We start from the raw sequence: 26,322 nt of genomic DNA on the forward strand, positions 1-26,322 counted from the left end.
CTAAAATTTTCGTGGTAGTTGATGATATCCTTAAATCAACTTTTTTTTAAAATTAGTTTACAATCTTTTTAGTCGGTAAGATTATTGAATAATACTCTAATATAAAACTGCAATGGAGAATATCTTTAAGTCTTAATCATGTTATAGTTCTCCGCCATCACAAAAGAGTCATAAGTGAAGTAAGTTTTTATGATCCAATTTGAGCACAAATTAAATTAAATAACTACAATATAGTATTTATTAGTGAGGTTAACTACTCTTAAATCTTTAAAATGCTTTAATTATTATTTAAATTATATAATTTAATGAAATTTTAACTCATAAATTCTCTTTGATATGCATGACAATAATGTTGTTGGTAGATATATTTGAACTCTTTGTAATTAAATGAAAAGAATTACATTTTAGTTTATATAATTTATCTTAAAAATATGAATTCAAATACTTTTATGGGTTACATGCAAATGTCAATTTAAACATGATTAATGAATTGGTATGAGAAAGGTCCATCTAATCGAACACCAACAATATTTGACTTTGGAAATAAATGGGTATCATTTATTTGAAAAGGAATTGAAGTTCACATCGTATTAAAGAATCTTTCTCCTACGATGTAGTTAAAGATGGTGCGAGTCATGACCGACCTGACCTTAGTTAGTTCTGGATCACCATAGATGAAAAGATGAAAAGATGGTGACATTATACCCACCTGTAACACAAAATTAGTACAGACACTCATCTTCATTTGCCTCATTTTTCTAAATCTCCTATGCTTAATATTGACTTCTATCTACCACACTTTTATTCAATTAAAAAAAAAACAAAGAAAGGTCATTTCCATCTGGAATTAATAAATTAGGTTTGAGATTGTTTTCAAATTTTTGATATTTGACATATGAGAAAAAAAAAAATATTCTGACCATTAAAAATTAGCTTATTTAATAGGTTTTTTCTTTATTATTATTATTATTATTAAAAATAATTAAAACTTCTAAAGATGGAGATTTGAACTTATAAATACATGTATTATGGAGATTTGAACTTATAAATACATGTATTAATGAATTAAATTGTGGTCAAATGGTCGAGTAGTCGAGATTCAATCATTGTTTTATGTTATTTTTTTGGGCCCAAAAATTATTATTATTATTATTATTATGATTGTTGTTATTATTATTATTGTTATTATTATTACAAAAAGTTGATATTTTTAGTGTTAGAAAGTTGTAAAGGGACGAAAGTGGATGTCCTTTTATATTTTTGCATTTTTTCAACTATCATGTTACTGCTCATTTTATAGGGAAATAATTTCCAAAGTGGGGCATCGTTAACAATGGAATCATTTTTTCACGAGATCCTTTTATTTTATTTACTCAAATTTAGAGAATGTGTTGCTTCCATTCCCAACTCATGAAAATTTTGGGAAACATACCTACGCTGTAGTCCAAGTTCTTAGGCATGAAATGCAAAATTACCTATACTAACTTAAGTCTAAGAATCTAAAATGTTACTAGCCTATGCACGTCCCATAGTTTTTGATTGCAATGTCATCGTCATTGGGGTGTCTTGCCTTTACCTAAAATAAAAGTAGCACATGACTTGAGTATTTTAAGAAATACTCAGTAAGTGATCCCACTATTGGGGTCGGAAAAATGCAAACACATGCAACTCATGCTTTAAGAACCTATCATTAAAACAATCGTTAAGGGTGGCCTCTAGGAACCTATCATGCAACTTATATATCCCTAAAGTTGCTTGTAATCTATTATGTGGATAGGGTCCGCCATGTACTTCCTTAGCATTGACACATGGAATACATTGTGTACACTAGAGAGGGAGGGTGGTAGGGCTAGTCTATAGGCCATTGGGCCGAATCGCTCAGAATCTTAAAGTGCCCAATGAATAGAGGACTTAGTTTGTCTTTACGCGCGAACCTCAAGACACCCTTCATTAGTGCCACTCTTAGAAATACTAGGTCCCCTACCTCGAATGGTGTTATCTCAATGGTTGCTTTGAAATTGTTGTTGTATGAAAATTCCACTAGATGTAGTTTGGAATCCCAACTCTCCTTGAAGTCTAGTACGCAAGCATGTGGCATGTCCCCTAGGATCTGATTCAAACGCTTTGTTTGACTATCTGTTTGACGGTGAAAGGTAGTGCTAAAATCGAGGCAAGTACCCAACGCTTTCTGAAGTTCATGCCAAAATGTTGACATAAAGCATAGATCTCGATCCGAACTATCGATACTGGGACTTCATGTAACCTTACTATCTTTTTCACATACAGCTGAGCCCAGTCGTCAATTGTATATGTTGTTTTTCTTGGTAGAAAGTGTGTCGACTTTATCAATCTGTCGACAATTACCTAGATTATCGTACAATCCTTCAGCATTCTGGGTAGTCCTACGATGAAGTCCATAACTATATTTTTCCACTTTCACTCTAGTATACTCAAAGGTTGTAACATCCCCACTGTCTTTTTTCTGGGAGATTTTACGTATGGCATACTAGGTACTTGATTACAAACTTTGCTATGTCCTTCTTCACGCTCCGCCACCAGAAATGCTGTTTTAAATCTTAGTACATCTTAGTACCACCTAGATGCATAGGAAATGGTGAGTTATGAGCCTCCATCAATATCTCCTTCCTTAATTCCTCTATTGCTGTGATACATGGGTGCCCTTGACACAACAGTCTGTCATCTGAGGATTTTGAGAACCCGTCCACTTGACCTTCTGCTAGCTGACTCAGAATCTTATGTAGGCTAGGGCTCTCTCGTTGGGACTCAATAATTTTTTGTCTGAGTGTGGGTTGTACCGTGAGTCGAGTCATCTGTGCTATGACTCCCTCAGTCACTACAACTATGTTAGCTCGCTCAAAACCTCTTTGGACTCATACCTCTCTAGTGATGAAGGCCGACGAGTGTGCCATCTTTCAACTTAGGGCATCAACGACCAAGATTGCTTTTCTAGGGTGATACTGGATGTCTATGTCGTAATCCTTCACCAGTTCCAACCACCTCTGTTACCTCATGTTTAGCTCTTTCTAGGTTAAAAAATATTTCAAACTCTTGTGGTTGGTGTAAATTTGGGTCTTCTCTTCATATAGGTAGTGTTGGCAATTTTTTAATGCCAACACTACACGACCAACTCTAGGTCGTGTGAGACATTTCTTCTCCTATTCCTTTAACTGACGGGACGCATAGGCAACAACCTTGTCATGTTGCATCAACACATGTTCTAGTCCCATCTTGGAAGCATCGCTATAAATTACGTATCCTTCTGAACTCTAAGCACTGGGGCTGTTACCAACCTTTGTTTTAGATCTTTGAAAGCTTGTCTCACACACATCATTCTGTATAAATGGTACACCCTTTCACGTGAATTGGGTAAGTTGTGATGCTATTTTAGCGAAGTCTTGTATGAACATTCAATAGTATCCCACTAATCCCAGAAAACTCCACACCTTTATAACTGTAGTTGAATGTTCCCACTTTATAACTACAATTTTGGTAGGATTTACGAAAATTTCATCCTTTGATACCACAGGTCCCAGTAACGAGACTTTTTGTAGCCAAAATTCGCACTTGGAGAATTTGGCATACAACTTGTTCTCTCTGAAGGTGGTTAAGACTTTTCGGAGGTGCTCTTGGTGTTCTTGGTCCGTTTTTATAGTACACTAGGATGTATCTATGAACACAATAATAAACATATCTTGACATTCCTTAAACACTCGATTCATTAATTCCATAAACACATCTAGGGCATTGGTGATGCAAAATGACATCACTACAAACTCGTAGTGACCGTACCTTGTCCTAAATACTGTTTTTGGTGCATCTCCTTCTTTAATCTTAATGTGGTGGTACGCTGACCGAAGGTCTATTTTGGAAAATACCGTCACCTTTTTGAGCTGGTCAAATAGGTCTTCAATCTGAGGGAGGGGGTACTTGTTCTTTATCGTCCTCTTATTTAGTTCTTTATAATCGATGCACAGGTGCATCGAGCCATCATTCCTTTTAACAAACAACACTGGCGCGGCCCAAAGGGATACACTAAGATGGATGAAGCCCTTGTCCAGTAGGTCTTGTAACTACGCCTTGAGTTCTTTCAACTCTAGGTGCGCCATGCGATATGGTGCTTTAAAAATAGGCCAAGATCCCGGCTTGAGTTCTATGGAAAAATCTATAGCTCGGGAAGAGGGTATTCCTGGTTGGTTTTCTAGAAAAACGTCAAAAAATTTGTTCACTACTGGTATTATGTCTAAGGTCCTTTCTTTTCCTCTTAAATCTATGACACATGCTAATATAACCCAACCCCCCTTCTTGAATTAGTCTCTTAGCTTTCATCATCGAGATTATCTTCAGGGTAGTCACGGTGTATATACCCTTAAACTTAAAATTGGGTCCAGACAGCGGTAAAATTATTACTTCTTTTTTATGATAGTCTATACTAGCGTTGTTTTCAGCTAACTAATCCATAGTAGTATTATATTGAAGTCTTTCATGCTAACTACGATCAGTTCTACGCTTAGGGTTCGATCAGCTACGTTTACTTGACCATCTTTTACTATCCTTCGCTACTAAGTTTTCCCCCTTGGGGGTGCTTATAGAAAATACATGCCATAAGGGTTTTAGTTCGAAACATGTTTGTGTAACAAAAGGAACATATATAAAAGAATTCGTAGAACTGAAATCAAATATAGTGTAATGTCCTAATACTGATAGTGTACTTGTCACCATGGTGTCGAACCTCCCACATTCTCTGCTGGTGGACGCATATGTCCTAGCTTGAGCATGAGTATGCACAGGTTTGTTAGCCTCTTCCAATGCTCTTGGTGGATTAGGTGGATTTTTCAGTATTCTTGGTCGTGAAGTTGATGGCTATGTAACCCTTTTGGCCACATAAAAAACAAGCCCTAGTTTTGGCCATACATCTCCCTCCATGTAGTTTCCTACAAATCTTGAACCCTATCTCTCCATTTCCTCTAACCCCATCCTGGTTTCTGGGGTGTTTGTCCGTATGTTGGGTTGGATACCTCTCAACTTGTTGAGGAGTAGGTCGGTCGGCGTAGTGAGGTTTACTCGGTGGTGGCCGACGGTCTGAGTCTCTCGAGTCATATGATCATTTGTGTCCAACCGTAATTGTTTGCTCTCGACGTACCTCATCTTTGGGCTTCTCGAGGACTTTGGTCATTCTCAGTGCTTCTTCATATGTCTTCGGGTATATAGCTTCCAACTTGTGGCGAATCCCTAAGTCTAGACCCATAACAAATTTCTCATCCATCTTCTCTTCAGCGTTCACTAGTGATGGTGCAAACCTTTTCAGTCTCATAAACTCCTGATCATAGCTGTCTACTGAATATCCACCCTGTATCAAATGGATGAACTCTTGCTGTTTTCTGAGTCGGCCCACCATGGGATAGTACTATTTTAAGAAAGCCTCCTTCAACCTTGTCAAGGCATGATTCCCCCATCGAGATTGAGACTATCCCTATTGTTCGTCCACCAAACTTTCTCGTCCTTTTCCAGCATAAAAGACGGGCAAGACACCTTCTGATCATCTAAACATTTCATAAGCAAAAATATCATCTCCATGGACGAAATTCACATTTGGGCTTCTATTGGGTCTCTGATGGTTCCAGTGAATGGACGTGGGTATTACCATTTAAAGTCTTGTAAATATCTCGCCCCTCTCGTAGATTGCGAGCTGTTGGCTTGTTGAGTGACCATCATGGTCTGAAACGGTTCACATATCAGTTTTGTAGTGGGATTGATACTAGCCGCTGGTGCTGCTGGAGGTGCACAGTTGCGTTTGTCTTAGTTATAGAACCTTCTATTATGAAATTTGATTTAGGATAGAAAGTTAGTTGTGGAATATATTTTATATAGCTGTAATCAATTAGGATTTGTTCCCTTATTGTCATGATTTGGTTAGTAGTATATTATATTTTATCTTAGTTTGAGAATTTGATCATATTTTCTCTTCTTTGTAGGAGGTAGTTGGGAGCTTGTATCCTATTAAACTTTGTGAACATTAATGAAGATTGGACTTTCTTTCCCACTTTTATTTCTCATCCTTAACATGGTATTGAGTGAAGAAAAAATGATAGAGATCGAAACAGGGGATGACAGATGAATTGGGATCACTTTTCACAAGATATATCATCCTTTTAAGCCCACACATCTCAAAAGTTTTAATTTCTGGTCTCTATAGTGATTGGTCCTAATTGAGCACCGTAAATCATCAATATTTTTCCTCTCAACAATAAAATCAAGAACATATTCATTATCAAGATGTTTGTGGCGAGCTATCCATATTTCGTCACCTATAGGTGGACTCCTAATTTAAATCTAGGTCTTAATTGGCTACATATATTCTCAATCATTCTCCTAGACCGAGAACTGTGGTCGACAAACTGTTCTCGGTTGTCCAATACCAAGACTATGTTATAAGCATCTTCAAATTTCTCACCAAAGCTCAAGGTGACATGCTCAATATGTTCGTATTTTTTTTCACATCTTTACCAGATTCAGTAATAGAATGATTAGATGATGAGCAAGCCCTCAAGTTAAAAGACCTCTCTCCATTATCAATAACTATCTTTGGAACATGCTCCTCATTAGAAAAACCGGTCGACCTATTTTTCCTTCCAACTGCTTCTACTTGACCTAAATAAGATCTTTATGAAGGCGACATAAGACTGCTGGCCAAAGTGATGAGATATCCTTGTTTGTGTTATTATTTGAAACTTCTTTAAAGAAATCAAGAATTTGATGCTTAGAGTAACTCATGCGCATAAAGCTCTTTGGTGATTTAAGGAGAACATCGATCTTGGTATTCTTAAATATCAAAATTTTCTTTTTGGCGGAATCAGCCAAATCTAGCTTCCAAATTTCGGATGTTGATTTAACACATCCTTATTACATTCACCATTTTGATCAGTAGGATATTCACTTGTTCTAATAGCCACGATATTCACTTGTTCCAATCAAATTAAATGGGATAGGTTACCAATCCTGAGTAAATCATTTATGCATGAACCAAGAAGAGATTAGCCATGATATTCACTTGTTCCAATCAAAGTAAATGGGAAAATTACGAGGCCTGGAGTAAATCATTTATGCATGAACCAAGAAAACCACATTGAGAGGCAATTCTTCGAGTTCTGAGATACATCAATGGTACTCCTTGTCAAGGACTCTTACTACCATCTGAAAACAACTTAAGATTACAAACATATTGTGATTTTGATCGGGGTGGTTGTCGAACTACCAGTCAGTTTATTTCTGGGTTTTGCATCGTACTGAAAAATTCAATTATTTCTTTGGAATGTATAAAGAAAACTAGTGTGTTCTGATCATCAACAAATACTTGTTTAGAGTTATCTTGATTTGATTTTATGAAAGACAAGTTGGTTGTGATTGACATACACTCGTGAGTATTATGAAATTTGATTTAAGATATAAAATTTTATTGAGCTGTAATCCGTTAGGATTTTTCTCTTATTTTCAGGATTTGGTTAGTAGTATATTATATTTTATCTTATTTTTAGGATTTGGTCTGTATGCATAGTACTACGTTGAAATCGATCATCTTTATTACTATCAGATCTATGCTTAGTGGTCAGCTACTATTGCTTGATCATTCTTTACTCTATCTTTAGTAACTAGGTCTACCCTCGTAGGGGTGCTTACCAACATTACGTGAAATAAGGGTTCTAATTCAAACCCTCTCTCTGACCTCGTGGCGGGCTCCCTTCATGTAACAACAAAAAATTTTCTACTTAATTTATGGTCGCTACTGTATACATATCATAAACATTGAATGCGAAAATACTTCATTTAAACTTTCATAAAACATAACCTTCAAGCTTAAAACACAGCCATGGACTTACGTGTTTTGAAAACATATTTCAAAACGACACAACAAAGGCTAAATAAAATAAATACACGTTTAAATTAAAAATATCATATTCTAAACTAAGTCTAAAATAATAATTACGACTACCCTAGGCATGTGTCATGGTCTCGAGTTGCGATGCCGTCGTCACCTGTACAGGAATGCTTTGCCTTAACCTGAAAAATGTAGTAGCACATGACTTGAGTATTTAAGGAAATACTGTATAAGTGACCCTATTATTGGGGTTAAATGCAAGGACATGCGAATGCTATGACGGGACCTATGATTTAAATCAATTTTCCTACGGTACTGTCCTAGCAGGTAATTTGGATGTTTACCATATACTCCACACACAGCCCATACGTGCGAGTATGGACTCACTAGTCAGTTCGCACATCGCTGGACCACCTTCCTTGTCATGCGAGCATACTCCGGATGCTACTTAGGCTAGACACCTGTTAGAACTAGTAACCGTCATGGTAGCATTAGGTTAACCATAATAATCGTACCCCTGCCTGACCATCGGAGCATTATGATAAACATAATGATCATATTCCTGCTCGGTAATTGCAGCATTATAATAACCCTAATGGTCGTATTCCTGCCTCGTGACGTACGCGTCCGTACTATCGTGAAGGGTAAGGGGTATCCCCCAATGCATGAGCACACAATAATGCATGAAATCCCAACATTTTTTCATTTTTATTATCATTTAATACAACCCCGCTAGCGTTCCGTACATCTCATATCATTTTTCATATCACTTATCATGTCTTTCATGCATACGCTGGAGTTGTCTTTCATGCTAGTTCGCTGTTTTACATGTCAATCATATCATATCATCCAAATTACATAAGTGTATCATATCATAACATTCCATGCTTCTAGACATAATAATTTTCATCATATACATATCATACTATAACATATCGCATCACAATATATCATATCATAAACATGTCAGTTTATCATACCATAACATATTTCATATCGTCTTCCTATCATATCACAGTATATATACATCCATCATTCACATGTCGTATCATAATCACATCATATCGTAAACACTTCATGGTCATATCGTTCCCTAACTTATCATAGCCTTAACATGCTTATACCTATCACAGTCATATCGTTACATGAACATACCCTAACGCTATTGTTATATCAATCTATCATAATCTCATCCCTTTCTACCTATATTCTAACCATATTCTTTTATCAATCTCTCACATCCATAGCAATTCGAGACGTAACCTAACCTTAACGTTTCGTGAACATATCTCACTTCTATCGTTACATTACGTTTAGTGTATCCTTCTCGTATCATATCTGAAACATATCATTGAACACATCACATTGTAATGAAAGTTCGATTTTGTCATTTGAAATCCAAGTCAACCTATGTGAGCTCATTACATCAGTTTCAAGTTTGAACTCTATAAAATTATTTTTCTAATTTACATTGGTCCATTGTTGAAAGTCTGGAAATGTTGTGTGTGTATATATATATATATATATATAATGCTATTTTCGCTCAATATCTTATTTTCTATTCTTACAGTTGTGGGAATATATTGTTACTGGACAAAATTGGATGGAGTTCCTTGGTCTCTGGTATTTCCGGTTTTATTTTTAAATTATGTTCACTGAATCTTTCCACAATCTTCCCTCCTGTAATTATTTTCATTCGGTAAACAGATTTTCATTCTCTAAACATATATACTCTAACTCTGTATTTATTTTCTTATGTAGACAAATATTATTGGCCAATTTTAATTGATTGTTTTACTGTAATAAACTCAAATGAGAAGGGTAATTTTTTTTTATTGTTTTACTGGAATAAACTCAGATGAGAAGGGTAATTTTTTTTTTGTTAATTTTAGTAAGCTTTCAAACTCAGACGTTAAAGTAAAAGGACAAAATGAAAATTGGAAGGCCAATAAGTATTGGAGTAATAGTGGGAATTATTTAGTGGGTTATAAAATGATGCCCGAATGATAGACATTTTTAGGCTGAAAAACCTATAAATTAGTTTGTTTTCCTATAGTAAAAAAGTAGAGCAACAACAGCAAGGAGAGAGAAGTGTCTCATTTAAGTATAGTGTAACAGAAAAAAGGGTTTTCCAGGATTCCTTGTCTCTCCCCTCTCGACATCTCCTCCACAATTTCGTGAGTGTTATTTTAACAAATTAGTATCCGAGCGAGCGTTTATTTTCAACGAATTAGTATCAGAGCCGATGCCGAATGTGATGGGTGAAATGCCACTACTGCGATTAACGAAGACGAACTATGAGAATTGGAGCATCCAAATGAAAGCTCTTCTCGGTTCACAAGACGCATGGGAGGTGGTCGAAGAAGGTTTCGAAGAACCGAAGGATACCACGTGTTATATGACGGTGCAAAACAAGGCGCTAAAAGAAGTACAATCAAAGGATAAGGCAGCATTATACATGCTGTTTTGGGCTGTTGACGAGTCGGGTTTAGAGAAGATTGCAAGGGCAACTACTTCAAAAGAAGCGTGGGACACTTTAGAAAAAGTGTTCAAAGGAACCGACCGAGACAAGCAGGTGCGTCTCCACACTCTGAGTGGCGAGTTGGAGAGCATGAAGATGAAGGAGTCATAAAATGTATCTGACTACATTACGTACGTACAAACCGTGGAAAACCAACTAAATCGAAATGGTGAAATGTTACCCAAGATGCGGGTTGTGGAGAAGATCTTGAGGTCGTTAACAGACAACTTCGAGAATGTTGTATGTGCCATAGAAGAGTCGAAGGACCAGCGACGTTCACGGTCGATAAACTCGCCGGTTCTCTTGAGGCACACGAGCAACGTAAGAAAAAGATGTTGACTCTGGCAATTCGGAGGACAATGTCGACGAAAAATTGGCCAAAGATTTCTTCGAAGGAAAAATTAGCGGAAGTAAAAGGAGAGAGGGAGAGAGATTTGCTGAGATTTGTTGAAGACTCGATGTTTTATTTTCCTTCAGTTGAATGGTTTAAATAACAAATCTAATTACAAAAATAGAAAAACTAATTATACAAAAATAGAAAAGTGGACGAAGACTTCGCCCAAATTGCCCAAAAAATTGCACCTAGAATTACGCTCTTCCATTGGCGTGAATTCAGATGTTTTGAGAAACCTAACTAAATAAGTAACATGGCTTTTATTTTACAATCTCCTCCTAAAATCTATACCTTATTATTTGAACTCCGATCTTTGAGCGTAGTTCTTCAAATTTCACCCACGCCAGGGACTTGGTGAAAATGTCTCCAAGTTGTTCCTCTGTTTGGATGAAACCAATCTTGATGAGCCCTTGATCTGCACATTCTCGAATGCCGTGGAATCTGATTTCTATGTGCTTGCTCCGGTCGTGCAAAAATGGATTTTTGATCAGGGAGATCGTAGCTTTGTTGTCTACGTATAACATTGGTGGATCACTTTCTCTCCCGATGAGTTCTTCCATTAGTCGCGCAAGCCAGATCCCTTGTGTTGCTACCATCGAAGCGGCGATGTATTCTACTTTGCAGGAAGACAAAGCAGCTACCTTCTGTTTTGTTGATTGACAGCAGATCGCACCGCCTGAGAGAAAGTAGACATTCCGCTGGTGCTCTTACGATCATTAGAGTCACCGGCCATGTCACTATCACTGTATCCGACTAGCTTGAGTTTCTCCTTTCCGCTCCCTGCGCAGTATCTTACACCCCAGCCTCTGGTTTCGGCTACATAGCGCAGTGACAGCCACTAGATGCTCCTCCCTAGGTGCTTCCATAAACCTGCTCACATATCCAACAGAATAAGCAAGATCAGGACGAGAGTTTACCAGATAGCGCAGACTCCCGACAATGCTGCGGTAATTGGTGGGGTCGACTGTCGTCGTAGTGTCGGCCTTCCTTAGTTGTTGTCGGGCCTCCATTGGCGTCCTTGTAGGATTACTGTCCACAAGCCTAGTTGTGTCCTGCAGCTTCTTCGCGTATGCACTTTGGCAGATGGAGATGCCGGTAGAATTCTGTTGCACTTCGATGCCGAGGTAGTAGCTGAGCACACCGAGATCGCTCTGATGGTGTTAATCTAACACATGCAGAAGCAATTTGGATCTTAGGCACTTTTAGAACATCAATTATTGTAAATAACTAGCATGTTCATAAGTATTAAAACTTAATGAGTTTAAATACTATCCTTTTGTAGTTCAAACTTCTTTTGCCTCACGAACCGGTTTCGAAACACCACTAGGGTCTTCTCCACTATCCTCCGGTCTTAGAACGAGATTGTGGAATCCGGTGAGTGACTAAACTTGGGAGGGATTTTGTATATGTGAAGAGAGTGTTTGTGAGAGGTTTTCTCAAGGTTTTTCACCAAGATGAAGAAGACCTTCCATGTATCATGATCACTCTATTTAAAGAGTCATGTTTGCATGTTCATGCAAATTTGAGATCACCAAATTTTGACACTTAAAATTCCACTCAAATGTTTGGAATTATGTGGCAAGCATGCATGTTTGAGTTAACCAAATTTTGACACTCAAAATTCCACTTAAACTTGTGGGGTTTATTTGGCAAACATGCAAGTTTGGTTAAACCAAATTTTGACACCTCAAAATTCCACTAACATGGATTTTTCCATTATATGAAAGAACATTTTGACTTTCTTCATTTTAATTCAACAATTAATTTGAATAATGAATTTCAAATTAAAGTAACATTAAATGATTAATTAAACTATTTAATTAATATTTAATATTAATTCAAATGCCAATCCCAATCAATTCCGACACATAATTGATTGAGATATTTAAATCTTATTTAAATATCTCAGATTCTCTCTTTTTGTTTAATTCGTAAATAAAACAAAATTGCGGTTAAATATATCGTATATATGTAACGCATATTCCTTAATTTGAATTCGAACACTTCGAACTCACTCGTCACACTGTTCTATGGTTTAGTCCGATATGAGCTAGCAGAGAGACCTAATGGACCTATAGATCATGGGCTCCAACGATCCAAGATTAACCGGTTAAACTCATAAACCTGGTTAACCAACATTCGTTAACTACTAGGTCACTCCACTATAGCCTAGTAGTTGCACTCCCCTCACTATAGATATATTTCTGTCCATCTGATATAACCATGATTAGTAAGTCGATCCTTCACAGGTTGTTCGTAACTAGAGCTGGGTCAATTTACCATTTTACCCCTGAAGTTACTTCTTGTTCCTTATGTCTCACTGATTCTCTAATGAACAATTGGTTTGTGGTCCAACCAGTAAACCGAATCCCTCTCAAGCCAATGAGAGGCTGGGGCCCCTTGTTCAAGACCTGGAGTCAGTGCTTAAGGGAACTACTTTTCTTCTATCCCTAAAAGTGGGTAGGAGTGAATTCCGTCTTGCACCCCACGTCCCCAGCCATTCACCCAGTCTTACCCCCTGAAATGGGAGGTCTGTTGAGTCGGCGAATTAGAGCCACTCTCACCCATGCAAATCTAAGGATAATTCCGAATAAACAGGAGTTCATGGTTAGCTCAGGATTAAAACCGAGTTACCTAGGTTATCGAATGAAAAGAAAATCAGTCTCAACAGTAAACGCCATTATAAAGTGAGAGTGGTTTTCTTCATGGTCCGATCTTATGCAATACTCATTGCATAGGACGCCCCCACTCACATGTCTCCACATGTACAATTTAGTGATCACATTGTTTATATCATATACAAAAGTGGGCCGCATCTATAGTGTCCCCAGAATAAGGTACTCAGCCTTATCCTTGTACTATAGATCATTTTGACTATATACTTTAACTTGTTCCCCTCTTATGTCTCTACATATAGTTCAAGTAATCATACTATAGCCAGAGTGTTCTTAGTTTATTGGATTTAGATTAATGATCGTAAAGTTCACTTTATTCAATAACAATTTTTACTGAATAAACATCAATAATAACTTTATTGAAAATAGAATATATCTTTGTTTACAAACTATGAGTTTTAGGACATAAAACCCAACACGCTCATCTCGAAGTTTTTCGACATCTCCTTCTTGAACCCTTTCGAGGACTTCCACGTCGCCTCCAATGATTATGTGGTCGTCGACGTACACTCCCACAATCAGTCGCTTCTTGCCATGGCTGTGCGTGTACATGCCATGCTCAGAGGCACAACGTTTGAATTTCAGTGACAGTAGGGTACTGTTGAGCTTCGCGTTCCAGGCTCGTGGGGCTTGTCGAAGCCCGTAGAGTGCCTTGTACAGGCGCAGTACCTTCCAAGCCCGTAGACTCTGGCAATTCGGAGGACAATGTCGACGAAAAATCTGCCGAAGATTTCTTCGAAGGAAAAATTAGCGGAAGTAAAAGGAGAGAGGGAGAGAGATTTGCTGAGATTTGTTGAAGACTCGATGTTTTATTTTCTTCAGTTGAATGGTTTAAATAACAAATCTAATTACAAAAATAGAAAAACTAATTATACAAAAATAGAAAAGTGGACGAAGACTTCTCCCAAATTGCCCAAAAAATGGCACCTAGAATTACGCTCTTCCATTGTCGTGAATTCAGATGTTTTGAGAAACCTAACTAAATAACGAACATGGCTTTTATTTAACAAAAGAAGTAGGAGACACTCGATCAAGTGCTTCAGACTAAGGCATCAATAAAGGATGAAAAGGTACACTACTCTCAAAATACTCTAGGTAGAGGTCGAGGAAGTCGCGGGAATGGTCGAGGTAGTCAAGGCAACATTAATGAAGAAAATTATAAGGAGAAGAGACTATCGAGCCAAGCAAATTGGCATGGAAGAGGACACAATCAAGGACGCGGTTAAGGATATAATTCCAACGTCCAATGTTACAAATGTCAAAAATATGGCCACTATGCAAATAATTGTAACTCCGACAAATGTTACAATTGTGGCAGAATGGGTCACTATGCAAGAGATTGTCGAGTCGAGGAAAAGGTGGAATAAACGATCAACCTAGCCTTGGATGACGCAACAAATGGAGGCATTCTCTTGATGACCCAAAATGAAGAACTGAAAATAAAAGGACACGGCAGCGCGAAAGATGATGGCGATAGTCGTGAGACAGTGGAAACTATTGGAAATGAGGTGATGCACAACGAATGTGGCGAAACCCTGATAGCGAAGACGAGAAAATTGAAGAAAGATGAACAACCGAATAATAGAGAGCCCGAACTCGGAGAGAGAGCTCCAATGGCGGGAAAGACAATTCGAGGAAGAAAGAAGAAAGAGGATGAAAATGGAAGAAGAAAAGAAAGAGTTAGAAATAAAGGTTGAAAGGTTAGAGAAGAAAATTGCTGAGCTGAGTGAGAGTTTCTCCTATCTCAAACAAGAGAAGAAGAGAATGGGCAAGTAATATCTAAACTTGTGAAGAAAGTTGAAGAATGTATGAAGAAAGAGAATGACCTGTTAATGGAGATTGATGCTCTAGTGGACGAGCTAGTGAGGGATGAGGAAGATATAGAGATGCTGACTCAATAGAGAGACTCACTCGACGTGAACCTAAATCAAATCCAACAGGAGGCAGTGAATTTATGACACATGATTGAGACACTCACTCGTGATAAAGCCGAAATGGAGGAAGCAAAAATGGAAGTTGAAAATGTCGTTGTGGATTTGCGAAGGGAACTGAGTAAACTGAACGGAGTTATGACGTATGAATCGAGCATGGCTGAGAACGGGAGAAATGAGGAGTTGGTATCTCAATTGGGCTGTTCTCGAGAAGCTCCAAATGAAGTCTCATTAGAAAAGGACAAGCTTAGTTTGCCGCTCGAGTTCAAGGAGAGGAAATTGTAGAAACCACGACTGAGCTCGAGAAAACGAAAACGGCGCAGGTGGAATCATTGAATAGTACATTTAAGTTCATGGGGGAGTTTTGTTGGGAATAAACTTAAATGAAAAAATGGTAGTTTTATTTTGTTAATTTTAATAAGGTTTTTGAAATTGAGTCGTAAGAAGAAAAAGACCAAAGAAAAAAAATGAAGGGTCAATAATCATTTTAGGAAAAGACGAAAGAAATTGAGTGGATTATGGGATTGCCAATTTTAGATTTTAGAAAACCTATGAATTAATTCGTTTTCCATTGTAAAAAGCAGAGCAAGAGTTAAGTAAGTGTAGTAGAAAAGGGCTTTTCAGAATTTCTTTTGTCTCATTGTCTCTCCCCTCTCGACATCTCCTTCACAGCCTCATGAGTGTTATTTTAACAAGTTAGTTTTAGAGCGAACGTTTATTTCTACAAATTGGTATCAGAGCAGATTGTTATTTTCTACAAATTGGTATCAGAGCGGAATGTTTTTTTCGACAGGATGACGCAACAAATGGAGGCATTATCTTGATGGCCCAAAATGAAGAGCTGAACACAAAAGGACACGGCGACGCGAAAGACGATGGCGATAGTCGTGAGGCGGTGGAAACTGTTGGAAATGAGGTGATGCGCAGAGGATGTGGCGAAATCCTGATAGTGGAGACGAGAAAATCGAAGATAGGTGAACAACCAGATAACAGAGAGTCCAAGCTCGAAGAGAGAGAGCTCCAATGGCCGGAAAGGAAATTTGAGGCGGAAAGAAGAAAGAGGATGAGAATGGAAGAGAAAATGAAAGAAGAAAAGAAAGAGTTAGAAATGAAGGTTGAAAGGTTTGAGAAGGAAATTGCTAAGCTGAGTGAGAGTTCCTCCTATCAAACAGGAGACGGAAGAGAATGGGAAAGTAATCTCTGAACTTGTGAATGAGCTGAGTTAGAGTTACTCCTATCTCAAACAGGAGAAGAAAGAGAATGGAAAAGTAATCTCTGAACTTATGAAGAAAGTTGAAGAAGGTGTGGAGAAAGAGAATGACTTGTTAATGGAGATTGATGCTCTAGTGGACGAGCTAGTGAGGGAGGAGAAAGATATAGAGATGCTGACTCAACAGAGAGACTCACTCGACATGAACCTTAATTGAGTCCAACAGGAAGCAATGAATTTACGACACACGATTGAGATACTCACTCGTGATAAAGCGAAAATGGAGGAAGCAAAAATGGAAGTTGAAAATGTCGTGGACTTGCAAAGTGAATTGAGTAAACTAAACAAAGCTTTGATGTCTGAGTCGAGCGTGACTGAGAACGGGTGAAATGAGGAGTTGGTGTCTCAAATGAGTTGTTCTCGAGAAGCTCTAAATGAAGTCTCATCAGAAAAGGACAAGCTTAGTTTGCCGCTCGAGGACAAGGAGAGGAAATTGAAGAAACCACGATTGAGCTCAAGAAAACGAAAACGGCGCTGGTGGAGTCATTGAATATAACATTTAAGTTTATGGGGAGTTCTGTTGGAATAAACTTAAATGAAAATGGTAGTTTTTAATTTTTGTTAATTTTAGTAAGCTTTGAAACTCATGGTTAAAGGAAAAGGCCAAAATGAAAATTAAAAGACTAATAAGTATTTAAGGAATAGTGGGAATTATTTCGGGAATAGTGGGTTAGAAAATGATGGCACCATGATAGCCATTTTTAGCCTCTATAAAAACCTATAAATTAGTTTGTTTTACCTTGTAATAAAAAGCAGGGCAAGTAGAGAGAATTATGTCATTTAAGTACGTGTAATCGAAGAAGGGGTTTTTCAGAATTCCTTGTCTCCTTGTCTCTCCCCTCTCGACATCTCATTCACAGTTTTGTGAGTGTTATTTTAACAAATTAGTATCAGAGCAAGCGTTTATTTTCAACATGTTGGGCTACTGATTTTATAGATTTATAAGACTACCAACTAAAATTTTATTGATTCTAAACTTATTTCATATAACTTAGAAATCCTAACAAAAAAATCTAATTAATTGGATATGGGAAAATGAAATCCGATCGTTCTTAAGTGATCTTGTAAAATATTGGATAAAGGAAGGAAAAAGAATTATGAGATATGATGTAAATCTCCGTCATATTGAGTCCACTGGTGAAAACCATTTTCGTTTTTCTAAGATATGAAGTTTTTTTGTTTTTGTGTTTCTTTATTTCTGTAGGAAGATATTGTGGGTATTGGTTGAAGAGAGCTAATGGGGTTGGGATGAGAGGTAGAGGGGTGGGTATGCTTTATTTTATTTTATTTTTTAAGTAATCATTTTTAGTTATTTATTTATTGATTATTTATTATTATTTTGACGTTTTTTATAATTATTTTTATTTGTTTATTTATTTTTGGCTATTACACTTCAACCTCACCTCGTCCTCTTCCTCTAATCAGGGTCGTCTCCTTCCTCGTCTTACTCTTTCGCGTGCTCTAGATGACATGGTTCTAGAAACCAAGGTAAGGTTACTTAAGTATAAGGTTCATCTCTACGCATATATACTATAAAATACATATGCTAACATCAGATCATAGTGCCAAAGAAATAGAACACTTAGCATGCTATACATCACATCATACTCTTCAATAAACACATGAACTATCACAACAATTTTAGTAATATCCACAAAAAAATGAATGCGAGTTCGAAAACATTTCTCTTTTCTTATCTTATGTAAGGCGTACCTAACGGTGATGGGGCATTATCATTGGGACCATGGAACATATGGAACATGCTAAGCCTACATAGAGTCGCTAAGCCTACAGAATCTAAAACCTAGAGCTCCGATACCAACTGTAACGACCCTAAATTTCCACATACTCAAAATCGCTACTAATGTCTTATGCTCATCTCTAATGCGGAAATTTAACTCTTAAAATGAACATCATTTATAACATAAACTCCGAAAACGCTTAAAATAACTTCTTCTCTAGAAAACACAGCCATGGTCTTATGTGTTTAAATACGAAATACTGAAATTGAGAAAAAAATAAAAAACGAATACAAAATAATTTAAAAAGATGAAATGCAAAACAATCTATTCTAACCTAAGACTAGGAATTTAAATATGAGACACTCTATGCACGTGCCATAGTCTCTGCTCCTGATGTCGCCGTCCTCCATACAAGTGCGCCGGTCCTTTACCAAGCCTATCTTTTTTCCTCTTATCTAGTTGTTGCCTTCATCTAGCATATGTCTCATCTTAGCTTCAATGTACACTTTATATGTTGTGTTGGATGATGCAGAATCATCACTTAGCCCAATAACCCAACCGGGTCAAGCCCAATAATTGTATGAGCCCATCATATATTTATTTTAGGAAAATGATTTAGGTATTCTACGTATAAAAATATCTAAATATTTTAGGAAAAGATTTAGATATTTTCGGAAAAAAATTTGTCTAGCCTCAACCATAATTACCCATCAACCCTGCTTAGGTTATAATTCCAAGAAATATAGAGTAGTATTTTGTAAAGTGTCTTGTATTCTCTTCTCATTGATCTTAATAAAGAGTGCAAGTATTTCTCACAAAGAGTTGTGTTCAACAATCTGGTATAGAGCGAGATTTGTGTAGGTGGTCTGATCTCTTGGAATTCTTAGTATGCTTTGTGGTTGCAACTTTGTCTAATCTTCCCCATTAGAAACGATTTCTTGAGATTATTAATGAGTGAGTTTCTTTTTGTCGTGAGTATTTCGTGGCTCTGCAAGTTTTGTGTCGAAAATGCTTGTTTGGTATTACTGAGGTATTACCAACATGATGGTTGATTTCCAAATCGTTGGAGAAATCAAGAAACTGAACAACAACAACTACAACACGTAGGCAACATGCATGATGTCCTCCTATTTACAAGGACATGACCTTTGGGAGATCGTTGGCGGGAGTGAAACTACGTTGCCAGAGGAGGATTTTAACGGCGCCTTATGCAAATGGAGAATCAAAGAAGGCAAAACAATATTTGCCTTGATATCCACAATCCGAGAAGAGATGTTAGAGCACATTTGGGATGACAAAACATTGAAAGAAGCATGGAACACATTGGTGATGCTATTCTCAAAGAAGAACGATACGAGGTTACAACTTCTAGAGAACGAGTTGTTGTCAATTTCACAACGTGACATGACGATTTCTTAGTACTCCCACAAAGTCAAGTTGATCTTCCGGGAGATTACTGAACTAGACCCGAAGTCCGTCATTGGTGTAATACCCAAAAATGAATGAAATTATCTCCGACGAGAATAACATCCATGTATAACTCAAGGGACCCAAGGAAATAAATTAAATGATTAAGCAAGAATGAGGATCTGAAGCAAGTCATTCTTATACCCTAACAAGTAATTTTATAGAGTTAAGGCCTATGGAGAAGGATTGGAAAGGAAGAATGAAATTAGCTCCCTTCAAACTTGTTCCAACAGTTTCTAAACAAGATTACTCACAAGTTCTATGAAAAAATAGTGCTAAAAGTGCTTAGAAACCATTCCCCCAACCCAATCCGTCATTGAAGAGCTTCAAGGAAAACTAAAAAATCTAATCTGAAGATACATGAAAATTCGTTGAGGAAGGACAATCACAATTATTTTTTGCCTCTCCAAGGAGTTTTTCCATAGAAGACCACGAAGAGAAATAACCTCGAGAGCGTGCCCAATTGAAGAAAATTTGTTTCGGGTAGAATTTGGGGGGAAGTGTCGAATTTCTCTCTACGGCCTCTTTTCCTTCAAATTTTGGATTCCTTTAGCTTCAGAGGAAGAAGTTGAGTAACTTTGATGAATGAGTCGAGATTTGAAACGTCATAGAATAAGCTACCCAAGATATCAAAAATCTAGTGTTTCGGGTGAGTTGCATACCGAGAACGATTTTTGGAAATTAAGGTCCCAAACTCAAAGACGTTCCTCAAAACCAATTCCTTTAGCTTGAGGAAAGGATATGGAAGAGGTTCCATGAAGAAATCGGGGCTTAAAAACCCTAGAATCGGCTACCCAATAAGAAATCTTCTATTTTAGCTCTGGCGAGAAATCAGTTTTTTGACGAACTTTGGAGGTGAATATCGTAGGCTGTGATCCATAAGAAGGTATGAAATCGATCCCTTACTCTTTCTTGTAACACGATCTTTAAGTTTCATGAAGAAATTGAGGGGAGAAACAACAGAGAGCTTTGGAGCTCGAGTTTAAGGCGGACATGATGAAAATGCAGGCCTTTTTCTTGTCGAGAGGAAGAAGACGATGACATGGCCGGTTCAACTAAACTGCCCAAGTCAACCCAAAATCCGATATTTTCTTCGTTTCTCTCAATTTTAACCCTCTTCCAGACCAATTCTCATGAAAAATGTTTATGGTTCCAGAAACTAGAGACAATAAGGAGTCTTTGGAGGGAAATTTGAAGTAATTCAGATACCGGAAGCTCAAGAATGGAAGTCCCGAATATCAACGACAAGGTAAGTAGCTACCTAGAACTTTTCTTAAGAAATACTTGTAGGAATTGTTTGGATTTTCATATGAACCATAAACCAAGTATGAACTAAGAATATAAAAAAGAAAAACTCAAAGAACCGTGAGTTAAGGCTCTGAACCAATGAAATTGGTCGGGATTTAAGTAACGTTAAAATGACCCACTAAATATACTCTGCTGCCTATAAAGATTTAATGCTGAGTATACTGAGGTTATATATGAAATTTGGTGGTCATTGGATAAGAATAGGTAGTAAACAAAGAAACGGTGTAAAATGACCATAATGCCCCTAAGATAATTTACCTTTGGTTCATGACCTAGATGACCTCCAAATACTATGAAACCCTGCAGTATGTCTTATTTTATGATTTTTGATGAAATTTTGAAGTTTGAAAACCATTGGAACTCTTTAAGTAGCAAAAGCAAGAATTACGGGTAAAATGACCATAAAGTCTCTGAGGTAGACTACCTACGGGTTAAGCCCTAAATGACCTTCAAATATTTATGAAATGTTCTATGAATCCTTATCTCAGGAGGTTGTATAAGGTAATGAAGTTTGGGAGTCATTGGAAAACGTTAGGTAGCAAAACCAAGATATGGGAAAAAATGCTCATCATGATCCATATGGCTTTACCTCCTAGGATGACTAACGAGGTATCCATGAAATAAGAAATTCTCCACTTGTACCCTTGGCCGCTAATAAGATTCTACATGCACAAGATCACGTTGAGCTATTCCTAAAAAGAGCTTTTAAGTTCCAAGCTTGACCCAAGACATTATGCATAAAACCTAGGATCACCAAGAATCCAAGTGAACACCTAGGTTAATGTGAATATCATGCTTAACAAGTTGCTATGATCCATGCCTGTGGTAACCATGATCTCCCATCACGAAGGGCACCACGAGGCCCCTATTCCTCTTTAGGTGGGATGCCCTGCTATATGTATCATTAGCAGGATGTCAAGATGGACTTATTATTTTCCTCACCTAAATGAGATGCCCTACATCACGATTTGTTAGCAGGATGCCACAATTATGACGATGTCACCTATGCACTCATGGGGAGAAAATTAAGGGTTACTTTGGAAGAGTTTTCAGGGCTAAAATACGATACATGACATGACAACCTCTAAGGTTTAGTTCCTGAAAAACGAAACAAGAAGTCATATTTTAGCTCGAGGCCTAGACATGCTCCAAATGACCAAATATTTTCTATAAGGCCTATTCTATATGACATGAGGATAAGTTCAAGATTTCAAGTTGATAGGAGCAAAGTTGGAACCTAAACTAAGATAGAACTTAAGAAAACATGGAAATACCTCAAGATTCAAGACCCTTCTAGAACCCTCTAAGGAATTCATTATGAATCTATGACTTTCTAGTATAACTCATGCTAGTTATTATGGGTTCATATGATTACAAATGCATGCTACAACTTATGCCTCAGAAAAGAAGAACTTAGAAACTTACAAGATTCAGAACTAAGAACAATACCAAACAAGCTCTAACTACCAAGGCAAGAAGAATGCTAGGTACCACTCAAGGAAAAGGGGTCAAGGTTCTCAAACTCAGAAAACTAAGGAATGCTAGGTAATACTCTAAGCAGGTCCAATTGTGGCCCATACCTCCCACCACACGGTGCTTTCAAAGGCCATGTTTCCTCATCTAGGTGGGATGACCTGCACCATGTTTCCCTTGCAGGATGTCATGTTTGGTCTCATGTTTTCCTCACCTAGATGAGATGCCCTGCTCCATGTTATGGGTACCCAAAGATTTGCAAGATACGATGTTCATGCATGCATAGATCACGAAACCTTTATGGTCTATGTCATGTTCATGCATGCATTGATCACGTGATCTTTAAGGTCTATCATGGGGAGTAGTCTAAGGTCACGATGGAACAAGAAGAGAGTAAGGTACCTTAGCCAAGAATCAAGAACCTCCTAAGACCTCCCACGGTACATCATGCTCATGACTTAGACTACGCTGCTTGGAATACATGAAGCCTTGAGTGTTGGTATTAAGACTGTGTCACTTTGAGCGCATGAAGCCTCGGACACAGGTTGACAGGTTTATGAATAATACCGTAATATCCTAAAGGGAGTGTCTTAGGACAAATTAAGAAACAGAACAAGAACTTACAACAAGAACAAGAAAAGAAAGAGTATGGTACCCTAGCATATCAAGGACACGATTAAGAGCCTACAAGTAGGCTGTTTACCGAGTCTTTGTACTCATTCCTTATTTTCCATTTTTTTCAGGTAATAAGAAGCTGGTCAAGGTTAGAAGTGGACTCTGGAGCCGGTGCCATAGACAAACCTCACCGGTCGTCCTTCAACCTTTTTTGTGTCGTTCCTTATTTTGTGTTTTAACTATTGTGTTGTGTTTTAAATACTTATGTATGAACCTTATTTTGATATAATGTAAATTATGTTTTAGATTCCTTTGTTTTATTTTGCGAAATATTTACTCGTCCCTTTGGAGTCATATAGTCAGCCCTGTCCTTACAATAGGAGAATCTTGAATGAAGAGAATCATTATCCACGGATTGCGACCAAAATATAGAAGGTTAATTATTGCTGTACAAGGATAACCTTCTCAACCATCACTTGTAGAGTTTGAAAATTTGTTAGCAATTCAAGAAGCCATGACTAATCAAATGAGAGGAATCACATTAAATGGTGAAGAAGAAGTACTCTACACAAATGAAAGTCAGAGCCATAATTAGTTGTCTACCAAACGTGGATACAAAAATGGTGACAAAGGAAGAAACCACCAAGGAACTGCACAACTAGGGAGAACCCAGAAGAACGACAACAATAACTCTCAAGGGAAGAGATTTAAAGGTATTTGCTACAATTGCGGGAAGAAGGATCACATGTCCAGAGATTGTTGGTCCAAGAAAAATCTGTCGAAAGCAATGTGGCATCCTTCAACATAGAGATGGAGGAGGAATGGGATGCAGAGGCAATATGTGCCATAGAAGAAGACAAGTTAGCGCTTATGGCGATGATGGAAGAACATATCGATTACGATGATGATTGGATCAGGTATTCAGGATGCTCAAACAACATGATTTATGATTAGAGTGGTGTAATGGAAGCGGGATGACCCTTAGAGTAGGAAGTATTACCAGGCTTTGGCAGCATTGAAGAAATTTTTACACAGAAGATGGGGGAGCAAACTGTACACATTTGCTAAGTACTGATGTGTCTGAATATCCAAGTGACACTGATGTTGGTGAGAAAGAAGTGACTCAACCAAGCGAACTTGGTGAAAAGGAAATGGCACCTCAACGACTTAGACAGTTAGAATGATCATAAAGCCAAATCCAAAGTATACCAATACAAATATTATAGAAGACGATGTTAAAGAGACAGAGACGTATGAAGAAGCACCACACAATACGACTTGGCAGCAAACAATGAAGGAAGAAATTATAGCTCTAGAGCAGAATCAAACTTAGGAACTAGTGCCATGACTAGAAGATGTAAAACTCATCTCTTGAAAATGGATCTACAAAATAAAGCATCGACCAGATGGAGCAATCGAGAGATACAAGACTCAACTTGTAACTCGAGGGTTCTCTCAACAATATGGGCTAGACTATGGTGGAACGTTTAGTCTAGTGGCAAAGATCACTGTCGTACAGGTTCCTCCTGCACTTGTGGTAAATAAAGATTAGAAATTATGGCAGATGGATATGAAAAATACTTTCTGTTACAAAAAGTTAAATAGAAAGATCTACATGAACCAACCAAAGAAATTTGAGCATGCAGTTAGAGTCATTAGTCAATACATGCAAAGTTCGAAGAAGTCTCATTTGGATGCGGCTCGATAGATCTTGCGATATGTCAAAAATAAAATCGATTATGATCTTTTGTAGAAAAGAAGTGAAGACTGCAAGCTAGTTGGATACTGTGATGCTAACTATGTAGGATATCACGATACCCAAAGGGTATGTGTTCAAGCTTGGTTCGAGAATAATTTTTTTCTATCACTGTCAACTAGAGAAGCATAGTATAGAGCAGTGGCTAGAGCAGCTCAAGGAAGTAAATGACTGAAATTCTAGATGGAAGGTTGGCTCCAGAAAATTGACTATCCAATACCATTTGATTGTGATAACCAATATGCTATTCGCCTAGCAAAAAATTCGATGTTTCATGCTAGAACCAAACATGAGGAGGTGCACTACCATTCCATTAGAGAGAAAGTCCTGAAGGAAGAAATTGAGATGCAGCTCAACATGAAGGAACAAAACATGAGAGCTTTCACTGTCAGGTCAAATTGGTGCAACGCTGAGAAATAGGGTTGAGTGAGATTGTTAAAATATCATCACTAGCTCAATAGGGTCGAGCCCAATAATTGTATGAGTTCATCGTATATTTATTTAAGGAAAATGATTAAGATATTTTAGGAATAAATATACCTAAATATTTTAGGAAAATGATTTAGGTATTTTAAGAATAAAGATATCTAAATATTTTAGAAAAAAGGTTAGAAATTTGAGGAATAAATTGTCTAGGTTCTACTCTAAATACTCATCCACCCTAACTAGGTTATCATCGGAAGAAATACAGACCAATACTATGCTACCAAGTATCTCGTATTCTTTTTCTCGATTGATTTTAATAAAGAGTGCGAGTGTTCCCCCACAAAAAGTTGTGTTCAACAAGAGTTAAAATATCATCACTAGCCCGGTCAGCCCAATAATTGCATGAGCTCATTATATATTTATCTTAGAAAATAATTTAGGTATTTTAGGAATAGAGATACTTGTATATTTTAGGAAAATGATTTAGGTATTTTAGGAATAAATATAAAAATTATTTTATGAAAAGATATAGATATTTTAGGAAAAATGTTAGAAACTTCCGAAATAAATTGTGTGGCCTCTGCTATAAATACCTCTCCAACCTACCTAGGTTTTCATCCCAAAGAAATAGTAAGCAATAGTATTCTATAAGGTGTCTTGTATTCTCTTCTCAATTTGTGTTAATAAAGAGTGTGAGTGTTTCCCACAGAGAGTTGTGTTCAACAAGCGGACAACATGCCTCCCATTAAGGTATATTATCAGGCTTTTTCGGTATGTCGGGAGTAAATATGATTTTGGTGAATAGTCATTGTTGGATTGGTATGGTAACCCTAGAGGGGGGGGGGGGGGG

The sequence above is a fragment of the Cucurbita moschata genome, unplaced genomic scaffold (assembly GCF_002738365.1).
Source record: "Cucurbita moschata cultivar Rifu unplaced genomic scaffold, Cmos_1.0 Cmo_Scf00002, whole genome shotgun sequence".
Lineage (NCBI taxonomy): Eukaryota > Viridiplantae > Streptophyta > Magnoliopsida > Cucurbitales > Cucurbitaceae > Cucurbita > Cucurbita moschata.